The sequence below is a fragment of the Giraffa tippelskirchi genome, chromosome 11 (genome assembly GCF_054371585.1).
Source record: "Giraffa tippelskirchi isolate mGirTip1 chromosome 11, T2T-mGirTip1v1.2.pri, whole genome shotgun sequence".
In the NCBI taxonomy this organism is placed as follows: domain Eukaryota; kingdom Metazoa; phylum Chordata; class Mammalia; order Artiodactyla; family Giraffidae; genus Giraffa; species Giraffa tippelskirchi.
Window position 1 is genome coordinate 71,918,184 of NC_137285.1, and position 16,817 is coordinate 71,935,000.

The following is a 16,817-nucleotide window of genomic DNA, read 5'->3' on the forward strand; positions in this document are numbered from 1 at the left end:
TCCAGGGGAATCATCAAAGTTGGCCTGTTTCTGAAAAAGGCCTGAGTCACAGCTGTGACAGATTCTCTGGCTCTCTTGACACATGGATTGACCTGCACCCTCCCACCCTGGCAGATCCTTTGGACACGCCTGAAGAGGTCTTTGGCCTCCGTCAGAAAACAAGCCAAGATAGACACACAAATACGTGCTTGTCTAGCCTTGTTGAACAGGCCAAAAACGATGCATGGCCTTGGATTGGAGAGAAATCTGCTCCTCTCACACGCCCGAAGGCAGGAAGTTCTCAGCGGGACAGAACCTGCCTTCACGTCTCAGCGGGACCACCGGGGACGGTCCCCTGGCCCTCACCCGCCCCCAACCCCTAGAACAGCTCCCCCGACTCCTCTCCCCACCCCCCACCACCCCAGGGCCCAGCCACCGAGGGGGGCCCGGGGAGGGATGGAGGTCTCAGCCGCGGTTCTGAGAGGTCACTTGTGAAACCGCCCTAGCTAGGCCGAGACGCCTAGGAGTAATATTGTAAAACATGAAAGAGAACACAAAATGGACTGATGACTCTGAGAGAAGAATTGTAATTGGAGGACATTTCAGGACTGGCTCTGATATTGCATCCCGGAAAAAGTAAAACTCATACAGAGAGTAGAAAAGTGGTTACTAGGGCTATGGGGAGAGGTTGGTAAAAGGGAACAAATATTCAGCTATAAGATGAATAGAGACTGAGGATCTCATGTAAAACACGGCAATCTTTTTGACATGTTTTGTATAAATGAAATCTTATGAAGATAAAATCTAAGTAGGAAAGATGGAGGGAAGAAAAAAAAAAGAAGGTGAAATATGTGAGGTGATATGAATTAACTGGATGAGGAATCCTTTCACATCGTAACCACATGAAATCACCACAGTTATATTTCAATTTCTTGCAATTTTATATGTCAATTATACCTCAAAAAAGTTGAAATTTTAAAAAAGATATTACAAGATCTATGAAAAACCGTGAAGATTGTGTCTGGCTTGATAACATTGAGAACGTAGAACTCAGGCGATCCAAAACGTCCCCCTGACTAATAGAGTGTTTGTGTCATCGGTTACTCAATTCTGAATTATCATAGGTTCCAGAATTGTTGGTTGGATGCAAGATTTCAAAGCAGCCACATACTGGAAAACTTAGTTTTAATGAGTTTAGTTCTATTCTCTCAAAGCGGAGAGCTCTATTTAAAGATGATACTTTACGTGGACTTCCTTGATTTTTCCTACGTCGGATCAGAGACGGATGTAGTGAGATATCATGAAGTAATTCCCTGTTTTTCTCTTTATAATTTCCGCGACATGATCCTTCTAGTTAGTAAGAAACATTTGTGTTGCCTTGAAGAGAATTAGATGATTATCATAATAATGGAAAGGGAAAGTAGTAGGTTTATGCTTGGCCCTTTTATATTTAAAATATACCTTTTTGGCAACAGTGTGAGGCATAGGAGATCTAGATCCTGCAATCGAGGAATGAATCTGTGCCCTTTGCAATGGAAGCAAACTGTCTTAATCCCTGGAACCCTAAGGAAGTTCCTCAAAAGAGACGGTTTGCGACTAGGTCAGAAATGATAGTCTTCAAAGGCAATCCCTTTAACGTCAAAGGAACAAAATTTACTGAATGAAGAAAAGCCTCTGGGTAATAAGAATGAGGAGTCTCTGACCTATGAGCAGCCCATCAATACTCCTATTGCCGGCAATAGGAGTAAAGAGGACATCCCATGACACAGAAGGACCTGTCCCAGGAGAGAAGCCCAGGTTCATTCTGCCCGAGAGGAGAAGGCGGGCCGAGCGATGGTCTGGGAAGGGTTTAGAGACTCAGGGTGCGGGCACATGGCTACGCTTGCTGATGAGGGGTCAGATTCCCGATGAGATGAGACGACATGGCTCGCCAGCATGGTGGGGGCGTCAAGAACCCCCTCGAATCTTGCAGACCCTCTGCGACCAATGAGAGAGAGCCAGGCACCACTGCTCAGGGGCACAGCTTCTGCTCTGCTCTTGGCAGGTCCCGGTCACCTGTCACCTTCCTAGGTCTCCAGCAGAGGTAAAGTGAGGCCCAAATGCCGCCTGAGAATCCTTGAGCTCAGAATGGACACTCTCTTTTTTCAGTGGCCTGGAGTGTCATAAGCAATCCAAAGGTGAGCGGAATTAAATGCAAGTAGTCAGAATAGTGGTGAGAACAAAAGGAAACGGCAAGTCACTGTTAACAATCTATTTTGGACGTAAAGTTTTGTGAAGAGAGAGACGGAACCTAGCTTCAGAAGGGGAGGGAGGTCCAGCAAGGTCGAATGAGGCCCACTGGTGGCTGGGGACTCATCTGGAGGAACTTCTCTGAAGAAGGGCCTGGGATCCATCTGAAAGCGGGAGTGAGAACCCAGGCCCGGGAGTGAGCGTCCAGAGCTGGAATGAGAGCTCCTGGGAGACTGACTCGAGCGCGGCTGGTTTCCGGGGCACCCACCTCCCCTTCTCCTCAGCTGATGCCCGCAGGCTGGGTCACGGCCCTTGAGGGAGAAGCCTTGGCAGAAGGTCTCCCCATGGAGGGAGCCCATAGGTGTCTCAGTCTGTTATTGGCAGTTGCTCGTTTTCTCGGGCTGCCAGCCCATCTGAGCTGTTTCTGTTGGAGGGGAAATCTGCCTGAAGTTATGCCTGAGGCCTGAGCTCTCTTATTATCAAATTAGGCGAATATCTGATACATAATGTGAATACCTGGCATACTGCCATGGAGTTTCTAAATATCCGTGTGCCGAAAGCTAACTCCGTCCCCACGTGTGCGAGCTAATTCAGGTGAACTCGCTCGTGTGGTAGTAGTGGTGAGAGCAGGAGTGGATCGGGAGCGAAAGGACCAGGTGGAATTTCTCGATTCAAATCCATGAATCTCTGAGGACTTCGTGAGCACGTTACACTTTAAGTGTCATTCCTGGCCTGAGAGGGAGCACGAACAGGACTTTTCTGACGGCTTCATGGAGACGTGAGACAGGAGTCGAGATCCACAGTATGCAGCGAGCGGTATCTTTGCTTATAGGCAGATCCAGAAAAAGCTATCAGCTCACTGTTGGTTCTTTCAAAGCACGTAGTAGCTGTGTGGTTGCCCGATAATGTGAGTGCCGTCCACCTAGACTGTACACGCACCTCACGCACCGAGTATCTGTCGGCCTTGTAGATGAGGAGGTGGCTGAGGGGCGTTTGCGCAAGTGACTGGGTTTGAATCTAGACAGCACCCTTTGCTGTGGGCTTGGTGAAGTGCAGGTCCTCAGTACACAGGATTCTCATCCTTCCTGGCCTGTTTCTGGCTCCTCTTCACCATCTGGGTTCCACAAGCCTCATCTTTAGCAGCACCGGTGTGCTCTTACCACAAACCTCCGAACAGCACGTTCTTTCAAGGTGCCTCCTCGTCCTTCACCGCTGGTGCTGGGCTCAGACCGTCCCCTGCCCCACGGCCCTTTCCCGGGCCTTTCCTTTTCACTCTCCCGTGGCTAGAGCTCTGACCCATCCTCCAAGCGCGAGGCCTCTTCTCACTATTTCGCATTCCAGGCAAGCCTACTTATTCTGGGAGTTATTCCCCCTTGATACTTTCTGTCTATAACCAGGACCAGGACCAAGCACACAAATCTCTTTCCACGCAACCCCTTCTTGACGCTCAGCTCTGCCGGGCGTGTTGGTGCTGACTCTCGTACGGATGGTGAGTCGACAGGTGACCGGTGACGGGTGAGCTTTTCATGAACCACGTGAAAAGTATGGTTGGCAAGCCTCTGACACAGATTCCCCCATGGGAAAACATCGTCACCTCCTGAGACAGTCCTGGGAACAAAGTCAACGAACAGAGGATTCAGTGCTTCCGGACAAATCGAGTGCTTGTGGCAGACACAACCTGCCCCAGAGCATCCAAGGTCAAGTGTGAGGAAAGGCCTAGGAGTAGCGGGACCGGGGACTGAACAAGTCGGCTCTGCTCCTCTCCCGGCTGCAGTCCAAAGAAACGCCAAACAGGATGCCTCTTTGTTGCCATCGAGTGTCCAATTCTAAACTTTTGTTAACAATGTATACAATGTTAAGGCGCGGGAGAGCCGGCTTTACTGAAACTTGTGGATCGTGCACTTCTTACCCCTGCTACTGTTTGATACAATTAGAGTTTAAGAGCACCCTGTTTTCCAGGAAAGATACTATATAACGCAAAGGTGCGATTTCTAGTGCCACCTTAATTTCCCCAGTCTCTGGGTACGAGAGCTGAACCAAATGTTGTCTAGTATATTTTCAGGGACATGACAAGCTATTCAGATCCTTCCCGATAGATGTTCTGAAAAAGAACTACTAGCTGCAAGAACTAAATCTCAATTTCAACTCCGGTAGAGGAGAAGCTGCGCTGCTGGCAACAGTTAAGATAAACACTGTATCTTCCCAAGAATAGACTGGGTACCCCCAGCATTTACCTTGAGGCTGCAGCGAGGAAGACTAAGTCTGCCACTGAACTAGGTCCGTTTCTTTGACTTGAACCTTTATACGTGATTCCTGATATCTTCAGTTTCCGTGTGCTGCCTGTAGCCCGAGACGTACAGGGCGCACCCCTCGTCAAGGCTCAGATTTCAAGAGTCTAATACATTTCCATTCAGATACAGATAGCAATCTGCAGAAGAGAGAATAATACGTATCTCGTTGGAGCGTCACAGGAATATCATGACATGACACGTGTGGCCCCGCGCGCCCCCAACCACAAGCCCAGATCTCCCGTCTCCCCTCCGAAACCTCCCCCCCCTCCCCCCCATACCCAGCCACCGAGGGGGGCCCGGGGAGGGATGGCGGTCTCAGCCCCGGTTCCGAGAGGTCACTCGTGGAGCCGCCCTAGCTAGGCCGAGACGCCAGATGTGGCTGCCCTGCTGCTTCACGTCCATCTCCGTGAGCCATGCCCCAAAGGCACGTGAAATCATTGAGAGCAAATAGCGCCCCCAGAAAACGCAAAATGATCCTCCTGAACCCCACACGGCCGCCATCTTGGTGGATCCACGTTAGAGGTCGTTGGTAGGTATCCCCACTTGATGCCTGAATAGTACTCACACGGACTCGATTTCTTTTCGCTTTTCCTGGGTGCCCTAGCCAGAGAGATCACGTGGGCCGGAGAGCAAACACAGAACAGAACAGAGCCCCGAACCACAGCCAAGTCGAGGGCGTGCGGAACCGCAGGAACTCACAGAGCCTGTGAGGGGACCCAGATGGGGAAGAAGCGTCCGTGCTCACGTATCTCTGGGGAGGTTGGAAGGGGCGCCCGCCAGCGAGGCAGGTGCCGCGCGAGTGGCCGGAGACGTTTCTCCGTGGGATCTCTCGGGGTGTCGCAGGGTGCCGGGTGCAGGGGCACCCTGGGAGGCCCGGTCCACCGAAAAGCCCGAGAAGTCTTCATGTGGGGCAGGCACGGAATGGTTTCTTGCAGGGCCGGGCGAGGAGAATTCGGGGGCCCATACCTCCAAGCCCCACACGTCTCGAGAGGGCTCCACGTGGCATTCTGAAAGGCCGGGCGACGGAGGGAAGGGGTTCGTGGCTGCGGACAACGCCTGGCTGGAGGAATTCTTTGTCTTTGGCGACGGTTCACCCCGCAGGTCAGGTCATGCGGTTCCTCGACACCTTCCACGGGGCGGATGTTCACAGGAGGAGTGGGGACGGGACGGCGGACTCGCAGGCCACCCTCCTGTCCCCACTGCTCCCCTCCAGAACTGGAGCTCGAATCTAGATGGGCCTCTGACCGCACACATCGCTGGGTTTACGTCGTGCCGGCTTCACCTTCGAGTCTCACAAACTGGCGCTCTTGCTGCTTCTAGGAGTGTCCTAGAGAAGAAGACACCGGGTTCCGTACGAGATCAGCTTCTTGGACGCGGCCCTCTGGAGCCCGTGGCTTTGGCTTCAGGGGAAGCACGCTGCCTACGGTATAGCCTGGCCCGGAAGCTCATCCGAGGATTCCTCAGGAGTTCGCGGGCCCCGAGGATTCTGTTTCCGAAAAGCGTTTTCTGGAACCGGGCGACTTGGGGGAACGTGTCACTGGTCTGGAAAATGGAAGGCCGCTGTCAGAGGGTTCAGTGACCTTTACGCTCCCTCCTTTCACTTGAAAGGTGTCTTCTTTTTTCTCCCCACCCCGCCCCCCAACCCCCCGCAACACACACACACCCGACAGCTTGCCTGACCGTTGTTGCTGGGGAGATGAACTCTCAGGAGACGGGAGGCCAAGTCTCTTTCACACCCCGGGGAAGACGATGGGAACGGGTCCCCAGCCGTGCGATGTTTCCGTGTCTCGGCACGGCCGACAGCCTCCTCCTCGTTCTGGGTGCTCCCGTTTCCTCCACCCCCCACCCCCCACCCCATCCCATCCCATCCCATCCCATCCCACCCCATCCCATCCCATCCCAAACTAAGGGTTTAGTTTAATGCCAAACTTCTACAAAGAAATAAGCAAATTTTTGTGCAATGTCCAGTGATCTCTTTCTAGGTTGATAGACTGATCAATGCCGTGGTTAATTCCCACAGTAAGTGGATGCCACCCTGTAAATCTTCTTGGCTCATTGCCTGCCACACCCGCTCCATTGCTGGTTAGGAGTAATGTTGTAAAACATGAAAGAGAACACAAAATGGACTGATGACTCTGAGAGAAGAATTGTAATTGGAGGACATTTCAGGACTGGCTCTGATATTGCATCCCGGAAAAAGTAAAACTCATACAGAGAGTAGAAAAGTGGTTACTAGGGCTATGGGGAGAGGTTGGTAAAAGGGAACAAATATTCAGCTATAAGATGAATAGAGTCTGAGGATCTCACGTAAAACACGGCAATCTTTTTGACATGTTTTGTATAAATGAAATCTTATATGAAGATAAAAATCTAAGTAGGAAAGATGGAGGGAAGAAAAAAAAAAAGAAGGTGAAATATGTGAGGTGATATGAATTAACTGGATGAGGAATCCTTTCACATCGTAAACACATGAAATCACCACAGTTATATTTCAATTTCTTGCAATGTTGTATGTCAATTATACCTCAAAAAAGTTGAAATTTTAAAAAAGATATTACAAGATCTATGAAAAACCGTGAGGACTGTGTCTGGCTTGATAACATTGAGAACCTAGAACTCAGGCGATCCAAAACGTCCCCCTGACTAATAGAGTGTTTGTGTCATCGGTTACTCAATTCCGAATTATCATAGGTTCCAGAATTGTTGGTTGGATGCAAGATTTCAAAGCAGCCACGTGCTGGAAAACTTAGTTTTAATGAGTTTAGTTCTATTCTCTCAAAGCGGAGAGCTCTATTTAAAGATGATATTTCACGTGGACTTCCTTGATGTTTCGTACGCTGGATCAGAGACGGATATAGTGAGATATCATGAAGTAATTCCCTGTTTTTCTCTTTATAATTTCCGCGACATGATCCTTCTAGTTAGTAAGAAACATTTGTGTTGCCTTGAAGAGAATTAGATGATTATCATAATAATGGAAAGGGAAAGTAGTAGGTTTATGCTTGGCCCTTTTATATTTAAAATATACCTTTTTGGCTAGAGTGTGAGGCACAGGAGATCTAGATCCTGCAATCGAGGAATGAATCTGTGCCCTTTGCAATGGAAGCAAACTGTCTTTCTTAATCCCTGGAACCCTAAGGAAGTTCCTCAAAAGAGACGGTTTGCGACTAGGTCAGAAATGATAGTCTTCAAAGGCAATCCCTTTAACGTCAAAGGAACAAAATTTACTGACTGAAGAGAAGCCTCTGGGTAATACGAATGAGGAGTCTCTGACCTATGAGCAGCCCATCAATACTCCTATTGCCGGCAATAGGAGTAAAGAGGACATCCCATGACACAGAAGGACCTGTCCCAGGAGAGAAGCCCAGGTTCATTCTGCCCGAGAGGAGAAGGCGGGCCGAGCGATGGTCTGGGAAGGGTTTAGAGACTCAGGGTGCGGGCACATGGCTACGCTTGCTGATGAGGGGTCAGATTCCCGATGAGATGAGACGACACGGCTCGCCAGCATGGTGGGGCCGTCAAGAACCCCCTCGAATCTTGCAGACCCTCTGCGACCAATGAGAGAGAGCCAGGCACCACTGCTCAGGGGCACAGCTTCTGCTCTGCTCTTGGCAGGTCCCGGTCACCTGCCACCTTCCTGTCTCCAGCAGAGGTAAAGTGAGGCCCAAATGCCGCCTGAGGATCTTTGAGCTCAGAACGGAAACTCTCTTTTTTCCGGTGGCCTGGAGTGTCATAAGCAATCCGAAGGTGAGCGGAATTAAATGCAAGTAGTCAGAATAATGGTGAGAACAAAAGGAAACGGCAAGTCACTGTTAACAATCTATTTTGGACGTAAAGTTTTGTGAAGAGAGAGACGGAACCTAGCTTCAGAAGGGGAGGGAGGTCCCGCAAGGTCGAATGAGGCCCACTGGTGGCTGGGGACTCATCTGGAGGAACTTCTCTGAAGAAGGGCCTGGGATCCATCTGAAAGCGGGAGTGGGAACCCAGGCCCGGGAGTGAGCGTCCAGAGCTGGAATGAGAGCTCCTGGGAGACTGACTCGAGCGCGGCTGGTTTCCGGGGCACCCACCTCCCCTTCTCCTCAGCTGATGCCCGCAGGCTGGGTCACGGCCCTTGAGGGAGAAGCCTTGGCAGAAGGTCTCCCCGCGGAGGGAGCCCATGGGTGTCTCAGTCTGTCAGTGGCAGTTGCTCGTTTTCTCGGGCTGCCAGCCCATCTGAGCTGTTTCTGTTGGAGGGGAAATCTGCCTGAAGTTACGCCTGAGGCCTGAGCTCTCTTATTATCAAATTAGGCGAATATCCGATACATAATGTGAATACCTGGCCTACTGCCATGGAATTTCTAAATATCCGTGTGCCGAAAGCTAACTCCGTCCCCACGTGTGCAAGCTAATTCAGGGGAACTCGCTCGTGTCTGACCCGTGTGGTAGTAGCGGTGAGAGCAGGAGTGGATCGGGAGCGAAAGGACCAGGTGGAATTTCTCGATTCAAATCCATGAATCTCTGAGGACTTCGTGAGCACGTTACACTTTAAGTGTCATTCCTGGCCTGAGAGGGAGCACGAACAGGACTTTTCTGACGGCTTCATGGAGACGTGAGACAGGAGTCGAGATCCACAGTATGCAGCGAGCGGTATCTTTGCTTATAGGCAGATCCAGAAAAAGCTATCAGCTCACTGTTGGTTCTTTCAAAGCACGTAGTAGCTGTGTGGTTGCCCGATAATGTGAGTGCCGTCCACCTAGACTGTACACGCACCTCACGCACCGAGTATCTGTCGGCCTTGTAGATGAGGAGGTGGCTGAGGGGCGTTTGCGCAAGTGACTGGGTTTGAATCTAGACAGCACCCTTTGCTGTGGGCTTGGTGAAGTGCAGGTCCTCAGTACACAGGATTCTCATCCTTCCTGGCCTGTTTCTGGCTCCTCTTCACCATCTGGGTTCCACAAGCCTCATCTTTAGCAGCACCGGTGTGCTCTTACCACAAACCTCCGAACAGCACGTTCTTTCAAGGTGCCTCCTCGTCCTTCACCGCTGGTGCTGGGCTCAGACCGTCCCCTGCCCCACGGCCCTTTCCCGGGCCTTTCCTTTTCACTCTCCCGTGGCTAGAGCTCTGACCCATCCTCCAAGCGCGAGGCCTCTTCTCACTATTTCGCATTCCAGGCAAGCCTACTTATTCTGGGAGTTATTCCCCCTTGATACTTTCTGTCTATAACCAGGACCAGGACCAAGCACACAAATCTCTTTCCACGCAACCCCTTCTTGACGCTCAGCTCTGCCGGGCGTGTTGGTGCTGACTCTCGTACGGATGGTGAGTCGACAGGTGACCGGTGACGGGTGAGCTTTTCATGAACCACGTGAAAAGTATGGTTGGCAAGCCTCTGACACAGATTCCCCCATGGGAAAACATCGTCACCTCCTGAGACAGTCCTGGGAACAAAGTCAACGAACAGAGGATTCAGTGCTTCCGGACAAATCGAGTGCTTGTGGCAGACACAACCTGCCCCAGAGCATCCAAGGTCAAGTGTGAGGAAAGGCCTAGGAGTAGCGGGACCGGGGACTGAACAAGTCGGCTCTGCTCCTCTCCCGGCTGCAGTCCAAAGAAACGCCAAACAGGATGCCTCTTTGTTGCCATCGAGTGTCCAATTCTAAACTTTTGTTAACAATGTATACAATGTTAAGGCGCGGGAGAGCCGGCTTTACTGAAACTTGTGGATCGTGCACTTCTTACCCCTGCTACTGTTTGATACAATTAGAGTTTAAGAGCACCCTGTTTTCCAGGAAAGATACTATATAACGCAAAGGTGCGATTTCTAGTGCCACCTTAATTTCCCCAGTCTCTGGGTACGAGAGCTGAACCAAATGTTGTCTAGTATATTTTCAGGGACATGACAAGCTATTCAGATCCTTCCCGATAGATGTTCTGAAAAAGAACTACTAGCTGCAAGAACTAAATCTCAATTTCAACTCCGGTAGAGGAGAAGCTGCGCTGCTGGCAACAGTTAAGATAAACACTGTATCTTCCCAAGAATAGACTGGGTACCCCCAGCATTTACCTTGAGGCTGCAGCGAGGAAGACTAAGTCTGCCACTGAACTAGGTCCGTTTCTTTGACTTGAACCTTTATACGTGATTCCTGATATCTTCAGTTTCCGTGTGCTGCCTGTAGCCCGAGACGTACAGGGCGCACCCCTCGTCAAGGCTCAGATTTCAAGAGTCTAATACATTTCCATTCAGATACAGATAGCAATCTGCAGAAGAGAGAATAACACGTATCTCGTTGGAGCGTCACAGGAATATCATGACATGACACGTGTGGCCCCGCGCGCCCCCAACCACAAGCCCAGATCTCCCGTCTCCCCTCCGAAACCTCCCCCCCCTCCCCCCCATACCCAGCCACCGAGGGGGGCCCGGGGAGGGATGGCGGTCTCAGCCCCGGTTCCGAGAGGTCACTCGTGGAGCCGCCCTAGCTAGGCCGAGACGCCAGATGTGGCTGCCCTGCTGCTTCACGTCCATCTCCGTGAGCCATGCCCCAAAGGCACGTGAAATCATTGAGAGCAAATAGCGCCCCCAGAAAACGCAAAATGATCCTCCTGAACCCCACACGGCCGCCATCTTGGTGGATCCACGTTAGAGGTCGTTGGTAGGTATCCCCACTTGATGCCTGAATAGTACTCACACGGACTCGATTTCTTTTCGCTTTTCCTGGGTGCCCTAGCCAGAGAGATCACGTGGGCCGGAGAGCAAACACAGAACAGAACAGAGCCCCGAACCACAGCCAAGTCGAGGGCGTGCGGAACCGCAGGAACTCACAGAGCCTGTGAGGGGACCCAGATGGGGAAGAAGCGTCCGTGCTCACGTATCTCTGGGGAGGTTGGAAGGGGCGCCCGCCAGCGAGGCAGGTGCCGCGCGAGTGGCCGGAGACGTTTCTCCGTGGGATCTCTCGGGGTGTCGCAGGGTGCCGGGTGCAGGGGCACCCTGGGAGGCCCGGTCCACCGAAAAGCCCGAGAAGTCTTCATGTGGGGCAGGCACGGAATGGTTTCTTGCAGGGCCGGGCGAGGAGAATTCGGGGGCCCATACCTCCAAGCCCCACACGTCTCGAGAGGGCTCCACGTGGCATTCTGAAAGGCCGGGCGACGGAGGGAAGGGGTTCGTGGCTGCGGACAACGCCTGGCTGGAGGAATTCTTTGTCTTTGGCGACGGTTCACCCCGCAGGTCAGGTCATGCGGTTCCTCGACACCTTCCACGGGGCGGATGTTCACAGGAGGAGTGGGGACGGGACGGCGGACTCGCAGGCCACCCTCCTGTCCCCACTGCTCCCCTCCAGAACTGGAGCTCGAATCTAGATGGGCCTCTGACCGCACACATCGCTGGGTTTACGTCGTGCCGGCTTCACCTTCGAGTCTCACAAACTGGCGCTCTTGCTGCTTCTAGGAGTGTCCTAGAGAAGAAGACACCGGGTTCCGTACGAGATCAGCTTCTTGGACGCGGCCCTCTGGAGCCCGTGGCTTTGGCTTCAGGGGAAGCACGCTGCCTACGGTATAGCCTGGCCCGGAAGCTCATCCGAGGATTCCTCAGGAGTTCGCGGGCCCCGAGGATTCTGTTTCCGAAAAGCGTTTTCTGGAACCGGGCGACTTGGGGGAACGTGTCACTGGTCTGGAAAATGGAAGGCCGCTGTCAGAGGGTTCAGTGACCTTTACGCTCCCTCCTTTCACTTGAAAGGTGTCTTCTTTTTTCTCCCCACCCCGCCCCCCAACCCCCCGCAACACACACACACCCGACAGCTTGCCTGACCGTTGTTGCTGGGGAGATGAACTCTCAGGAGACGGGAGGCCAAGTCTCTTTCACACCCCGGGGAAGACGATAGGAACGGGTCCCCAGCCGTGCGATGTTTCCGTGTCTCGGCACGGCCGACAGTCTCCTCCTCGTTCTGGGTGCTCCCGTTTCCCCCACCCCCCACCCCCCACCCCCCACCCCCGCCACCGACCCCCGCCCCCAGCAGCCCTGCCACCCCACCCCAGACCAGACCGCCCGGCCCGGCCGCCCGGCCGCCTTTCCTTTCCGGTGTTTGTGGCCAGTTATTTTGAAATCCATGTTCTCCTGACCTCAAGTGCCCTTTCCCCACCCACCGGCGCATGCTTGTGTTTGTTGTCGTTGGACTTGATCACGGTCTCGACACAGGTTGACTTTCGTTTTCTCTTGTTGGGGGTCCGAGTGTCTCCTTCTTTTCCTTTCTTGCTCCTGGGCTTGCGTGTCTGTGTCTCTGTCTGCTTTCGAGAAGTCCTGCTTTGTTCTCCGAGCAGCGCTTGCCTGGTTTCGCTTTGCCGGTCGGTCCCTCCCTCCCTGCCTCCCTCCCTTCTCTCTCTCCCTCCCTCCCTCCTCCTTCGGGGGAGGGGGCCCGGGGGAGCCCGGGATGTCACTGGTGCCCCTCTCTCGGCCGTCCCCGCCCCGAGCCCCGCCGCCCGCCGGCGTCTCCGTGGAATGTCCCCCCACCAGCCTGGAATCGCGTGGGTGGGTGGGGGGGAGCGCGTCTCCTTCGTGGCAGCCTCCTGGGGAGCTATTTCCCAGCTCCTCTCCCTTCCTCTGCGGCCGGGGTCGCGTCGCGTCGCGTCTCTCGGAGGCGGCGGCTCCGGGCCGAGCTCGGGCGTTTGGGCGGCCGGCGCTGTGGCGTCCTCGGCGGCCGGCGACAGCGACCCGTCCTCGGGACATTGGAGCCGGTTGTCAGGAGCCACCTGGCGGCCGCTTTTATAGTGTCCCTCCCCTCTGGAGCTTCGGCGACCTTCAGGAGGGTTGTGACTCAGCCGCCGGGCCCGAGGCACAGCTCTCAGAGACCAGCTCTGCTGGCGGCGACAGTGGCGGTGGCGCCGAGGCCTAGGGACGTCCTGCTGTCGCCGGAGATTGGCTCTCTAGGTTCCCGAGGAGGGTGGCCGTCGCGGCGGCGGCGGCGCTCCAGAGCCGGGCTCTGGGGTGGCCTGACCGGGTCGACCAGCGTCTCCCCGTGCCCCTCCGGCCGCGGAGACGGACCGGCCGGACCCTACCTGGGCCGGGCCGCCGCGGTGGGCAGGGAGGGAGAGGGTCGTCCCTCCCTGGAGCGCCTGGGACTCGGCGGTCTGGCCTCCTCCCGGGCCCCCCTCAGGAGGGTTTGCTTTCTTCCTTCAGGAGGGTTGGCTCCCGCCCTCCAAAGGGTTTGCTGTTCGCCTTTTCAGAAGGGTTTGCGTCTCCCTTCAGGAGGTTTTTGCTTTCCCGCCCTTTCAGGAGGGTTCGCCACCCCGGAGGGTTTGCTTTCTCACCCCTCCCCAACTCCCTGAATCACGGCCAGGAGGTCAGGGACCGGCTCGAGCCGTCCTGGGTGCCCCGGACAGGACGGTCTGGGGCCCCGGGCGTGGTCCCTCGTTGGGGTCCGCTCGTCTCGTGGGAGGCGCCTCGCCGGCGGGTCTCTCTTCGTTTTTCTCTTTGGCAACTCGTAGCCAAACCCCCGCTCGGAGACTCGGACGGACGGGTACACCTACCCGTGCGGGCGAAGGGGGAGGGCGTCCCCGGCCAGCTCCCTCCCCCTTGGCGTCTGCGCCCCCACTTCGCCCACCGGGCGCCCCCTTCGCCCCCCTCCCCCCCCCAGTCGACCAGATGACCCCCGACAGCTCCGGGCCTGGTGTTTCTGGGGTAGTGCTGGGGACAGGTGGCGGTGCCAAGGTGCCAAGGTCTCTCCCTGCCAGTCGTGGGTGGGCCCCGCTGTCGGGCGCTGTCATTTTGTCGCCCGAAATGGGCCTTTTCTGCCACCAGGTAAGTGCCGACACGGTCTCTCTCGGCGTCTGCCGCCGAGGACTTTGGGCCTCTGGACGCACGCGGGGCGCCTGGGCCTTTGGGCCGCCGGCCTGGGCCTGTGCGCCGGCTCCTGCGTGGCGTGTCTGGCAGACCCGACCCGTGGCGCCACCTCCGGTCTCTGGGCGACCCGAGGGCGGCGGGGCGAGGCGCCGTGGGTCTTCTACCCTGTGTGACCCCCCCGCTGCGGGCGCCCGGTGGTGGCCGGGACGACCCCCGCTCTGTAGGCCCCGTGCCCCGTGTCAGGCAGCTCCTCCTCCTGGGGTCGTCGGCGGCTGTCGCCTGAGGCGAGGTGAGGTGTGGCGGGGGGAGGCGGCCGGTGAGGCTTAAAGCGGGCCCCTCCGGCGACTGTCCTCACCGTGCCTTCCCCCCTCCCCCTCGGCTCAACGGATCGATGTGGTGTGGTCGTGCTCTCCCGGGCCGGGCCTAAGCCGTGCCAGGCGAGGGACGGGCGTTCCTGGTGAACGTGTGCGGTCTTCTCAGTCTGTCCACGGGGCTCCTCGCCTGCCTTTCCCCCTGCCCGTCGGGGAGGGTGAGGAAGGCGGGAGGGTGGGTGTGGCCTCCGGCCCTGACTCTCGGTCTCCTGCCCGCCCCCCCTCCACGGGGCGTCAGTGAGGCCGTCGGTCTTCGGACACAGCGGACGCTCTCGCTTCGCCTTCTCGGCGCGTGTCCCGCGAGCGGCCCTCCCCGCGGTGGGGAGGGCTGTGCCCGCTGCTGCGCCGCGCGCCCCGCGTGGGTGGGTGAGCGTGCCTCGTTTGACCCTCGGTGGTGCCCCTGGAGCGCTCCAGGTCGCCCCTCAGGTGCCTGAGGCCGAGCGGTGGTGTCGTTTCCCTTAACCCGGCGTCCTCCTCGTGTCCCTCACCGCGGTGGTGTGTGTGTGTGTCCCGCGAGTGGCTCTCGTTGGGGGAGGGGTCGAGACGGGAAGAGAGGCGTGCCTGTTCCCCTCGCCTCTTCCGTTGGGGGCAGGTGCTGCCTCGTCGTGGAGGCACGGGCCGTGCACACGCTCCCGTGTGGTCGTCCGCTTACCTGTACCGCAGACCCCTCCCGCCCAGTCGAGGATCGGCGGCTCGTGGAGCGCCTCCGTGGGCCCGAAGGAGAGACGATGGGGTGAGGGACGGCGCGCCCTCGGTGAGGAAGCCTTCTCTAGCGATCCGAGAGGGAGCCTCTGGGGTACCGGAGCCCCCGGCCGCTGCCCCTCCTGAGTGCGCAGTGTAGCCGCCGTGGCGACTGCCCAGAGCACGTGGGCAGAATCCCCCCGCCTCTCCTCTGTGAGGGGGGATGGGTGCGCCGGCCCCGCGGTGGGGCCGTGTGCCGCTCGTTGCCTACCGCGGCCCGCGCCTCCCCCCGCCGAGTCGGGGGAGGGTCCCGCCGGGCCCCGCCGGGTGTCCGGCACGTGGGGGAGGACCGTGCGTGCGCCGCGTGCGTGCGGCCGGCCCCGCGGTGTGAGTGCAGGTGGAGAAGGGCCGGGGGGCGACGCCCGGTCGGCCCCGGCTTCCCCAGCCCCGCGGCCGTGTCGAGGAGGAGTCCGTCGCGCCCGCCCTCGTCCCCGAGCCGGTGGCGGCGCGCGGGCGCGGTCTGGGCCGCCTCGCTCGAGAGCGTGTCCCCGGGATGTGGCGCCTCGGGGTCAGACTAGATGGAAAGACGGATCCGTCGAGGGTGGACGGGAGGAGACGGGTGGACGGCGCCGCCGGCCCTGGCGGCGGGGCCGGGGCGTGGGACTCCGCTCCGGGGCCGGCCGGGGCCGGCCGGCGTCCCAGGCGTCGCGGGACCGCCCTCGTGTGTGGGTGGCGGCGGGATCCCGCGCTGGTTTTCCTGGCGGCCCGGCCGTGTTCCCGGTGGTCTTTTCTGGTCCCCGGGCGGCGCCCGCGGCCCCTGTCCCGTGGCCGTCGCTGTGCGCGCTTGCCGGCCCCTCCCCGCCGCTGCCGGCCTTCCTCCTCGGCCCGCGCGTGCGACCGCCCGCGTGCCCTTCCCCCCCTGTCTGGGACCGAGTCGGCTTCGCCTCCTGTGGGTGTCGTCCCCGGGCGGAGCAGTGCCCTCGGAGTCCCTGAGAGAAGTGAGGGGAGGGACCTGGCGCGGCGGGGTCGCGCGAGTGAGGCCCGTGGCGGGCACGCCGGTAGGCAGGCGGGAGAGCGTTCTCCCGGGCCGGCCGCGGCTCTGGGTGTGTGTGTAGGTGGCGGTGGGCGCGAGCCCCCGTGAGGGGAGCCTCCCCCACCCTCCGCTTGGGGGTGTGGGGGGGCCGGAGAGGCCAGTCCGCCGCCCCGGGTGTGCCGCGGGACCGCCCCTGTGCTGGGAGGCCTCCGGCGGTGAGATCCCGCGGTGCGCCCCGGTGGCCGACTCGCTTCCCCCGGGTCGTTTCGAGCCATCCTCCTCGCGGTGGCGCGCGGCCACCCCACCTCTCCGCCGCCGGTTCCGCGCCGCCGCCGCGTCTTGCGCGGCGTTGGCCTCACGCGGCCGCACCTCGTCGCTGCCCCTCTCCGTCCGTCCGTCCGCTTCGGTCCGCTCCCCGTCTGCT